The 11,770-nt window shown below is 39.8% G+C and overlaps 1 protein-coding gene across 1 annotated transcript in view; it reads left to right on the top strand.

The window, feature by feature from the left end:
• The first annotated feature begins 3,693 nt into the window (after positions 1-3,693).
• Positions 3,694-11,770, top strand: part of LOC139937079 (angiotensin-converting enzyme-like) — a 34,028-nt gene continuing 25,951 nt past the window's right edge. Inside the window, exon 1 of the mRNA XM_071932067.1 lies at positions 3,694-3,897. The gene's annotated coding sequence lies outside the window, so the exon portion shown is untranslated. The remainder of the gene's footprint in view (positions 3,898-11,770) is intronic.

Here is an 11,770-nt window from a genome sequence, read left to right as displayed (position 1 = left end):
TTACCGGCCATTTTTGTTACACCTTTCTTGGTAATGTGTCTATAATCAGCATGACATTGATGAAAAGAACAATCTAAAGAGAGATGTTCTCAATTTAATCCGCCTTGAGGAACTTTGCCAAAGAAATTGCACCCCCCGATGCAATTAGTTTCACCATGCATAATTAATTAGCATCTATTTCCACTCTATGAAGCCCAAAACCTGCTCACGCGTCGGCCGAAGCGTATCATCACCTCCACCTGCATAAAACAAATCTCTTTCCATGTAGTTATACTTTTGCACGACCACGTTGACTTCACAATAAGAGCGTTCTTTTTATGTGTTGGCAATACTTTGGTTTTCTCGAACTAATAATCATCGACAAAGTATTTCTTTGTCTTACTCGTGTCGGCAGTGACACCATATCATGTTGATCTGTGGTGTTTAACTTGTCTGATGAGGCCTTATGATCTTCTCCCTGCATTAGGGTATCGCCTTTGCTTTTAATAAAGACAGTGTGTAGGCCAACAGTTGGTCATTTCTCCACAAGTTTAATGCCCATAAAAAAACTCTCTTTGTTAAAGAGAACTATGGAAAGCTGTTGGTATATTAGCCTAATTTTGTTTTTAGAAACTACCTCCAAAATAGCTCTAGAGAATAATGCTTGATTCGACCCAAACATCATCTGAATTATAGCCTTTCTCATCTGAAAGGTACAATTCCATGCAAACTGGTGTTTTCATCTTTCAGTATTTTCTTGCAACTTCGATATTAACCAGTTGAGCTGAAATTTCCACAGATTTATTGTTTTATGTTGGGATACACCAAGTGGAGATATATGCATATAAATACTGGTCTTTAACAATTACCCAAGGAAAACCCTGCCTTTAAGCAGTCGATTACTAAGTCTCGCCCTCTTGGTTTGGTGAATACGATAGAATACCTCATGAGGTCTAGGTAATTGTCTTATAATGATAGAACGAAAGATGAGGTGTTGACTTTGTAATTTGTAGACCGTGCGCCTTTCGAAACATGCTTCCGCAAGGCGCTGCTTTTAATGGACCTTTATTTGTGATGCCGCCATATCGGTCGCGCTACTACAGCAACAGACCAACACTGGTTCCCCTGTACAAACAGGGGGGTCAGTCTTTTTCTGCCTATGGTATCTTAAGTTATTTTGAAAAGGTGTGCTTTCACTACGGGGCTTCAAAGGGTCGAGCGGAGCCTAATAGCTGGTTTTGTGAAGGGCCTATATAGGTGGTTAAAGGGAAACACAATGGCCACAGCATATATAGCTCCAGACTCCGCAAGGCTTGCGCGTTTTCAATGGTAAAGTGTGATTTTCAATCCATTATATCGGAGTTTAGGAGAAACGCACTCTTCATATGGAATGCCATATACACGAGACTCGGAACAGGAATATAACGTTGCAACGTAGAATGTAGAATGCCTAAATAACTGTTGCTTGTACCTCCCTGCAGATCGTGTAATTAATTGTCCCAGCCTGTGGATTTGTGTAAAGACAATTTTGAAGAAGGGGAACACGTGCCATGATCCTAATGCTAAATCGACAAGGCATACTTTGCCTACTTCAACAGATGGTGTGAAATCAAACCTTTAGTCTATGCTCAAGTCGGTGATGCCTCCTTTGTCGAATCATCAATGTGAATCATTGACAGAGGGCGTTATGTTTCCATTGGTCCGTTGCACCTTTGGTTGTTCGAGGTTGTAAACTGGATCAAACCCACAACTACTCACATGGCGCTGATATAATGCAAACATTCAGTTCAGGATACCCTGGAAGCTAGGATTAGATTTCACACAGTCTGGTGTGTGATGCCTGCGAAAACGCATACCTAAACCCCTCGAGCATGTTATTAACATCTTTTTTTTCGACAAACCGTAAATTTTACCTTCAGGGAGATGCACAAGGGGAAAGACCCTCCAATGATCAACAGCTGGATGTCCCTAATATTTTGGCTTGGATCTGAATTTTTGTTGTTTTGAAAATAAAATGAAATAAAATAAAATCAAACAACAGCACTAAAAGTCAATACCAATTAATTTCGCTCTGCTGCGATCTCTATGGCATCTGCTGGCAGTTCGAAAACGCATTCCTATTTCGCAAATTCACAGCTATCCATACGTCAGGAAACCTGATTAAAATCTAGCAAATACATTTGAAAGCAATTGCGTATTTTACGGTTGTTACCTGATAGTGCGTTTCGCGTATAACGGTGGGTCTTATAGGTTTTTTTCAAACCTTAACTACCACAAGAATTGTCAATTTGGCCTATATAATACAATGGCGAAATGGGATTTCATTGGTATGTCTTATGTATTATAATCAATGGTACATCTGGCAGACGGAAAAGGCTCAGGATCTTGCAGAATGAGCCTCGATTCTGTGACATATATTATATTCAGACCAATAAAGTCCGTACTTAATTGATAGACGTGCAAGCCCGTTGTTTAATAATTTGAGACATCCAAAATACATGGAAAGGGTTCAATTCCAATCATCATAGCTGACTTTGAAATGAAAACTGCAACTCGAAAGAAGGGCAAGCTTGGTGATGGCATTTAAAGACGCTGGTCTATGAAGGCAGCTGGTCGTGGGTTCGAACTCCAACCAAGAAGCCATAAGTAAAGGCTGGAATTATCGAGTCCAACAGCTTCCGGATCAGAGTATTTACCACGATCTGGGTCATGTCGGACCTGACCCGTTTAGGGTCAGAATGACCCGGCATCCGAGTTAAAATGACACAGAAATGGGCAAAATTACGCAGATTTAAGCTAAAATTCAATTGTTCAACCTCGATTCAGATTGACCCGTCAGCCTGACCCGGAGATGGGCCAGGTGCCATATAGGGACCAAGAATTTTGGTCAATTCTGACCCGAATAAAGTTAGAGTTTACTTCAGTTAAAATAAATAGCATCGTGTGATTGGTCGTTCATCATTATGGCATGCTGTCAACTTATTACATCCTCCAAATTATTTGGATGATGTGTGAAAATAGTGAAAAGGCAGTCGTGTGATGATGGATGGTGCAGAGTGAATTACGGTGCCTGTGTGATGGTTGATGCATCACAGTGACTCCACGATAGGCTTGTGCTCCAGGAAAATGATGCATGATTCAAAAGACAATACATTACAAAAGTTGAAACCGGGGAGGGGGGGGGGGGGTCATCTCCGCGTAATCCCCAGGAGATTTTGGGAATAAATTGGTCACAGTTTGATGAACTTAATGATGCATGCCCCTCTTGACGTCTTCAAGTCAGAGGGCTACACAACTGCTCATCCTCCTACCGATCTCAAACAGGATATAAGCTCCGGCACCGGCTGGGGGGCTCTTATAGTAGTCGTGTCTTGATGCCTTCTTGGATTCCCGTCATTGACGCGTTAGTGACGTGTAATTAGAAACACAGCGGTGATTTTGGTTTCCTTATTCTCAAAGGAGTGGGAGTCAAACAGCATAAGAGCGTGTAAAACAAAACAACATAAAACATACTACTGCCGCTAAAGATCACCATATGGTTGACTTTATGATACTGTTTTTTTCTCTTATGATACAGAGATGGGTAGAAAAGTGTGTTCGTGATCAACATTATAATAAAATCACTCGTCAGCATTTGGTAGTATACGGTGAGTGTGTAGATTGCACAGTGGCTAGTCTATCACGCCTCCTGAAGCGAGTGCATCAGATGTTGTAGTTGCTCTGTGAGGTGAAGTAGCAGTAGCACTTGGCTTGTCTTATTGGATAAAACCTCCCTGGATTGTGTGATCTCGGAGAATACTTTTCCGTCTTTATTTACTAGCCTCGCTGACTTCATCTTCTTCTTCTCCTGTGGTGTTCTCGGGAGATATCAGCTTCTGATCCCCCCGTGTAATCCGGGAGACCTTCGCTGCTTTCCCGGTAAGTACACCATGCTTTATTTAAAGGGAAAGTGCAACAGCGAATTCTATCTCCAAATGTTCCAAACAACAATATGCGACGGTGGGCAATAGGTTGTCGCTTTAAATCGGGAGACACGACAGTTCATTTGAGTCCCCCGTTATTTAAAGTTTCCAACATTTTTGAGAATCTGGCACAATCATGTTTACCTCTTTTCAATGAATGTTTGTGTGTGTGCAAATGTAGCCTGTAAAACAACGTCAAATATACAAATAGATATCGACAATGATTGCATAAGATGCATGCCAATGAAGTTTTGCAAAAAGTTTATATAAAACTACCCAAACTAATTTGAATTATAGTTAACTTCAAAGTCACTTACGAACAATGTAACGTAACTAATTATATGATTTTAGCAGTCAAGTTATTTGAGGTGTTTCAAACCGAGTGTGACGAATCGTTTTATTTCGGAACCGTTGTGAAGATTTTCCTCTGTGATGTACCAAGAGGTTCGTGTTCTCCGCGAACCGATTATTTTCATTTTCAAGTATGAGTTCTCGATTGTACAAAAACTGCAAGATGAGGTATACAACATTTAAAACATTTATTATTATGACTAATGGGTAAATGTCATTGTGTGTTTGTTGTGATAACTATATTTTAAAAATAAATACACTATTCATAAATACTTTAGACAGTTTCGCTATTCCTATTGCTGGAGAGCGTGTCACATGGGGGGGGGGGGGTGGATCATGACCAGCTGGACTCTGTTTATAACCGGTTAGTCTTGGTGCAGGACGTTTCTTGTTACGGATGATGCGGGCGCTGTCTGTGAGTTGGTCGCGCTGTGTGTGAAAGGAAAACGAGAATGTCTTGCACCAAGACTACAACGCACACGAACGGATATGATCCGGAAACTAGGCGCCTCAGTCATAACTGTGCAACACACGGACGTCGTACATACAGAGCTCACGTGAAACGGATAAGTTTTAAAGAGCTTATTACTTTATTACGCCTTTTAACCAAAAAGGCATTTATGAATGGGAATAAAAGAGTAGTGACTAAGAGTAGTGCACTAAAGGCCCTCGCCTTCGGTTCGGGTCTTTATCACACGGCAACGATCCTGCAAGCTACCCTTTTATTCCATTATTAAAGACAAATTCACAAATTCAGTTTCCTTTTCCAGAGTTTTATTCCTCTATTCCTTGCATTAGTGGAAAGCTGATAGGGAATTTGACCAACGGGTACTTAAAATCGAGTCCAAATATATTTTTAGTCAAATGTCGAATAACAGGACGTAAGAGTACAGATTGTGTTTCACTCAATATCGAGTAGAGGACTATAGTATTTGTATGGTGAATAATAGGTCTCGCATTCCGGTATCCAACTCAACTTCGTACCCAATATTTATGTTTTCAACAAGTGACCTTGATTGTGAACCATGGGGGTATAACAAGATCTCTTCATGGTAAAAGGCATCTGTGTTTTGAAAGAAAAACAAAACAAAATACAACAATTATTTATTAGTTGTGAATTAACACAACATCTAAAAAGACAACATGTAACAAACCTCATCAATGTTGACGATAGGTGTGGCGAGAAAACACGCGTGTATTGAGGATTCGCTCGAGCATTACGACGCTTTTTTTGTTACTAATAAATCGGGACACGACTGTGATAAGATTGTCTCCCTTTTTGTGGCTTTATTATATCGGTACAAAAAACCTCTTTCAGTATTGACTAAAATGGCTGGACGAGAAACAAAAACAGTAAACTCTAACTGTTCTTCTCCGTCGTCTCTTGTGGTATTCTATCATGGTTGTGATTTACGTTCCAAAAACTCCGTTTGTTTTCTATCTCAAGTCATACATAGCTTAGTCATCTAATTAGGTAGAAGAGAGTGCTAATTGACTTTCTCACAAAGGCCTTAATATTAACGATGCGACAAAAAATTCCTTGGAGACTGGTCTGGAGGCGAGTTATTTCCCGACCGCTGTCGTATTGATCAAGAACGCGGAGTCTATTTTTACTCAATCATTACGTCAAGGGAAAATAAATCCTTATCATAGTTTTAGATTCCTTGATAGGGTTGATAACTGATTCAAGCATCCGCATGGCTATTATTCATCAAGTTATTTCCTTATTATCTTGATTATTATTATTATTTTTTTTATAGACGTAATCACATAAAGTAATAGGGCTGGATGGGATTACTATTAAATCGTGATATGCCAAAATGGCAAACCGTGATGTGTTTTGCAAGAACTGGCGCTCTGTACTCATCTTCTTAGCCCTTAACGTTATCAACATTAATGGAAAGAGTTTCAAACTCAAATTAATTAATCTGAAATATTTATATCTAGATCCATTTGAATCCTGTTACCACGAGACAACGACACGTATTTCTATAGAACCATGTTCGCTCCCTACGAGTTGTCAGCCCCGACAGCCAACATGTTGGTGCATAACTATCAGATCAAAGACCATGTGACATGTGATATTATAGTGTTTGCAAACGAGCCTCAGGGACTAGAAATCCTGCAAGCACAATTTTGGTATTCCCAAATGGAGGCATTAAACATAGTCTTAGCCTGGTCCATACTTCCTGCGAATGCGTAGCAAATGTTGAATGACGTCACAATTTCGTGACGAATAAGTCGCAGGGGTTGCTCTCTGCGAAACAGAGTTGTGACGTCAAATTTACGTCTCATTCACTTCGCATTTGCATTGGCGAGCAGTATGAACCAGTCTTATAATTATTGATGAAGATTTCACTGTTTGACCACCCTGTGAATGAAGAAAGGGGACACAACCTTTCCAGCAGTTATTGTTTTATATCACTTGAATTTATGTGGAAATTCAATTACACAAATGTTACAAATTAATTGTTATTGTGACTATTGTAGTATCAAGCTTGACTGAAAGGTCGCGGAATTGTACGGGTCAATCTTTTTGTAAACAAGGCCACGCGGTCTATCCCAACTCTGATTCTGCCTTTAACTCATGTGTGACGATAAGAGTTACAGGTAACAGGTTTTGTATTCGTGATTTTAGATTTAAACTCCTCTCTTTCACGGGTAGAAAACACAATTTATATACGGGCTGATTGTTTCATGACCTGCACTCCTAACCTTATAGTGGGCCTTTACATTTAGTAGTTAATATTAACCGTATACTCGGGCGCTCACAAATACACCTACGTTGTTAGAGGACACCGATTACAGATCGACAAGCGAAACACGATCGGTAAGGGCGATGGTAAGGGAGATAAAGCAAGCAAAGCCCCGTAGTGTGACGGCTCAAGGTGTTGCCCGGGTCTATAAGACCCGATATCAGGCAGGTAAATCTCATCTCTCACGGTCACTCATGATTACCGTACTCATTGAGTGGATTACACGCGCCCACGGCCACCTAGGAGTTATTATTCACTCTGTTGTCATCGAGTTGGTGGCCTTCAACAATATTGAGCGCTTTAAACTTTTGCTGCAGGGGGGAGGTGCTTTACGAGAGTTTAAACTGTTTTTATCTGAACGGGTTGTCAAGTGGTGTTCTGGCGGGAAAAGAGGACGCCGAGAAAAAGACGCATCGTTCTCATTAGAACATACTGCCCAAACCATAAAGAATAGTTCGGCTGCGTGGTTTGTGAATCTATTGTCAATTTGGTTTTGGTAGTATTCATTGTGAATGGGTACATCTTTGACATTTAATAGTCCATAGTTACAATCAGGATCAATAGAGGGTCTATACATCACATTGTACCCGGATGGTGAATGGGTACATAAAGGATTTAAGAGGATGACTTTGTACCTCATGAATCTTAGAAGGTGATTTGGGTACATCTTGGCTCCCTAAGGATGATGTCAGATAGATCCCGGTGAGTGGGTACATCGTGATACCTGTTGAGCATATGTGTTGTTTAAACCATCAGGACAGTGGGAAACATCAAACCCTAAATGGCGAACAGGTGTATTATAAAGCGAGGGCGACAACTGGGTACATTTCGATGTACAAAGTCGATCCTCAGGGTTTACATTGATAACCCACCTAAACCCTTAAATGTGACGACGTGCCATTGTAGATGCGTCTAAGCAAAGGAAACGCTCAAAGGCTTATACAACCTGACGTAACAATAATAAATTGCAAATGTGTTTTCCTTTGCGGGGTTAGAATCTGAAATGCACGCATACCCCACCCTTCCTAAACAACAATAATTGGTTGTATAGAGTCCCTTTAATGTTTACTAAGTACGTTTGATTGGACAATTTGGTCATCAGTGGTTTTGACACTTGAAGTGGCGGACAACCACTTCGTCAGCAATCCAGCATAATGCGAATGGATCGCTGCATGAAGATCCGGGATAATCCACGAGCCTATCTGCTATAATTGCCACGTCTCACTCGAATAGAAGAAGTTGAAGGAGAAGATGAAGGAGAAGATGATGATGAAGAAATAAGCCTTGATGAGAATAGTGCGACTCGACCGGAGAAATAGAATCAGAGATGACTTGCCCATTTGCTGAGTTGCAATTTTGATATCTCATCCAGTATCAGTCATTAAAGAAAAGAAGCTTGCGTGTTTCTTCTAAAGAGACATTGTTATTGCAGCTTGCCACATGCTTCCTTGCTCTTTTCGATATTGTTTATCTTTGTTCTTCATAAAAGTCGTCTGCCATAACGCCTTGAGAAGGTCATTCAAAGTCGATAATAAAACAAGAGACGGAGGAGGGGGTCCGGGGCAAAGAGTAAGGACATGTGAAGACAAATAATTGAATTATGTTGTTTTTGCAACGGGGAAAGGGTATCTCGAAGACGAATGACTGGAAGGGGTGGGTGATGTTTGAAACATTATTTTGATTTTAAAATTGATGTTTGAAATGAAGTGCACTTGTATCGTATACACATTGAATTGTTCACAGACAGTGTGATTTAGGCAAACTTTACCGCCATCACTACCATTAGGGACACCAATCAAAACAGATGTTCCATAACAGATACTCTTATGCTACTCTCACACTAGGGAGAATATGCTAGCGAATGTGCTTACGAACGGAAATATTTAACAATCGCTCAAACTTCGCCACATTCGCCACAATTCACTACGTTCACAAGTCATTCTCAACCTCCTTACGAAGATCGGTCACTTTCTGCTGCTCTCGCAAGGCGAATATACTAGCGAATATGGTATCGGAAGGACATATTTGACAATCGCTAAAACTTCGCAACATCCGCCGTGTCTTCGTGAGCGTTGGTAACTAATTTGGAAAGTTCACAAGTTATTCCCCACCTTCTTACGAAGATCGCTCAATTTACAAACCGGTTTGTAAATTTCAGCGAATGTTGCGAAAACGGTCATTCGGCGTGATTTTCGTAAGCATTGGTAACGTTGGTAAAGCGTGCGTAAGCGTTGGCAACATTCGTAAAGGCATTGGCAAGCGTTGGTAAGCATTCGTAAGATATTGGTAAAGAGAGGGCCGACCGAGGACGATCGAGGGTTGAGAGCGAAATAAAAATATTCACTATCCAACCGCCATTTTGGACGAATTCAACACGAAATTCAAATATTCATGTTCGCAAGAACATTCGCCACTCTGTTAGAGGAGCAATACGAAGCTCTTCCGTACATTCAGCGAATGTTCGGAAGACGGTAATTCGCCATCGATTTGCGTAAGCATTTGGTAAGCCATTAGTACTGTTGGTAAAGCGTGCGTATTATGCGTAAGTTATTGGTAAGGAGAGGTTTAAAGACAGTGGACACTATTGGTAATTGTCAAAGACCAGTCTTCTCACTTGGTGTATCTCAACGTATACATAAAATAACAAACCTGTGAAAAATTTAGCTCAATCGGTCGTCGAAGTTGCAAGATAACAATGAAAGAAAAAACACCCTTGTCACACGAAGTTGTGTGTTTATATGCTTGATTTCGAGACCTCAAATTCTAAACTTGAGGTCACGAAATCAAATTTGTGGAAAATTACTTCTTTCTCGAAAACCACGTCACTTCAGAGGGACCCGTTTCTAACAATGTTTTATACCATCAACCTCTCCCCATTACTTGTTACCAAGTAAGGTTTTATGCTAATAATTATTTTGAGTAATTACCAATAGTGTCCACTGCCTTTAAGGACGACCGAGAACATAACAATTACTCACTAGCAAATCGCAACTTTTGGGCGAATTCATCGCGAATTTCAAAGATTCATATTCGCAAGATTTTCGCCCAAGTGTGAGAGTAGCATTAGGTTGTAGGCCATATACTGACCGTTATTTGCGAAAATCTGATTAGCATATAATGAGTTTACGGTAGACACATTTGATAGACTACATACAATAATGGTTTCAAAAAAATTACCAAACCTGCTTAGCATACGACTTATAGTCCACAAAATACACAAAGCAATGTAGATATACGTCGAACAAAATAAACTTTTGTTCACAGTGCCATTAAAAGGATAAGTTAAAGAAAAACGTATTGTACAAAAAAAAAATGATAAGTGGTCAAACTAATACGTAAGTTATAGTCTCAATTGATAATGAGTTATTATTATAATAATATTAGGAACATCAGAAGCCGATATAGCGTAGCACGCTGCATGCATGGCTTTGTAGCGTGACACGACACTAGCTGGATGACGGCAAAGTAGACATATCGCCAGATGGCTTGTCGCTCCGTCAAGGATAAATGCAATTTGCAGGCTCGAGTTTTTTTTTGAAAAAAATAATAAATATTTGATGGCAAGATGCAGTATACGTGCACAACTTACAGTGTATGGGGATTATCCGGCTGCACTCGTCCATGTATTAGACAATGCAGATTAGCTGACAGGCAGATCTTTTCCAAATATAAGTTTGTTGTCATCGGCATACTCATGGGACGATAGGGGGGGGGGGGGAGACGCCACAATAATCTTTTAATTAAACGAAACAGACAATGACAACTACAAAGGTTTCTTTTTTTCACCCGCAAGTATATATGACATTTAGAACACCAGCAGCAGTCTTTAATTGTGAGACGATTATGTTTAAAATGTCTCCAAACTTCTCTTCCCACCCCTTTTGCCAACTGCCTTTAATTACTGCTTTATTTATTGATGTTTATACACCCTAATAGTTTCCCAAATTCTTATATCTATACCTGCTTCTATTGTTGCTACCTATCCCTCCGATTCAGGTAATCTCATAACGCCAATACTGTACCAAAATGAAAAAAGAAAAAGAATTAATGCTAGGTTAGGTTAATTTTTAGTTTATATACATGTTAATGCAGGACGTTTTTTAAAACAAAGTTGACCTTTCTGAGCTTCACAACGGGATCGACAAGTTTCTTATGGGGGTTATTAATATTTCATCTTTTTCAATTTGGTGCAACGCTTCTTGGTCAAACCATGATCTGATCGATTTAAATGTCATTTAGTGTGAGGTGGAGCTTCGGCTAACTCAATCTTACGATAGAAAGAAACCTGACAGATCTCACTTTGCTTCATGTATCATTCAGGTTCCTGAACAGTCTAGGAAGGGGGAGGGGGAGCTCAAAGTTGATATCCAAGACACGTGCAAGCATCTTCAAGATCTCGTGCATAGTTTTTGATTATTATTGTTTTTTTTTTACACAATTAAATAGGTACATACATCAGCTTTAATTAATACATTTCGGTTGTTTTTTCTTCTATTTTGTAGAGTTATTATACCCCATTGTTTAACAGACAACAATCAAAAGAAGAAGTAACAAAATAATTGGGAATTGAACGACAACAATAATATTGCTGAAAGGGGTGTATGGGTATATCTGCCAAGTTTTGCGTGAAAGTAACAATGGAATAAGATTGGACATAACTTCACAAGAAGCAGTTGCTTCCAGCCTGCAAGGTTGTTTGATTCTGGTCAAGTATGGATAAAT

Source organism: Asterias amurensis, chromosome 5 (genome assembly GCF_032118995.1).
Source record: "Asterias amurensis chromosome 5, ASM3211899v1".
Classification (NCBI taxonomy): Eukaryota; Metazoa; Echinodermata; class Asteroidea; order Forcipulatida; family Asteriidae; genus Asterias; species Asterias amurensis.
This window is presented reverse-complemented; position numbering and strand designations above follow the sequence as displayed.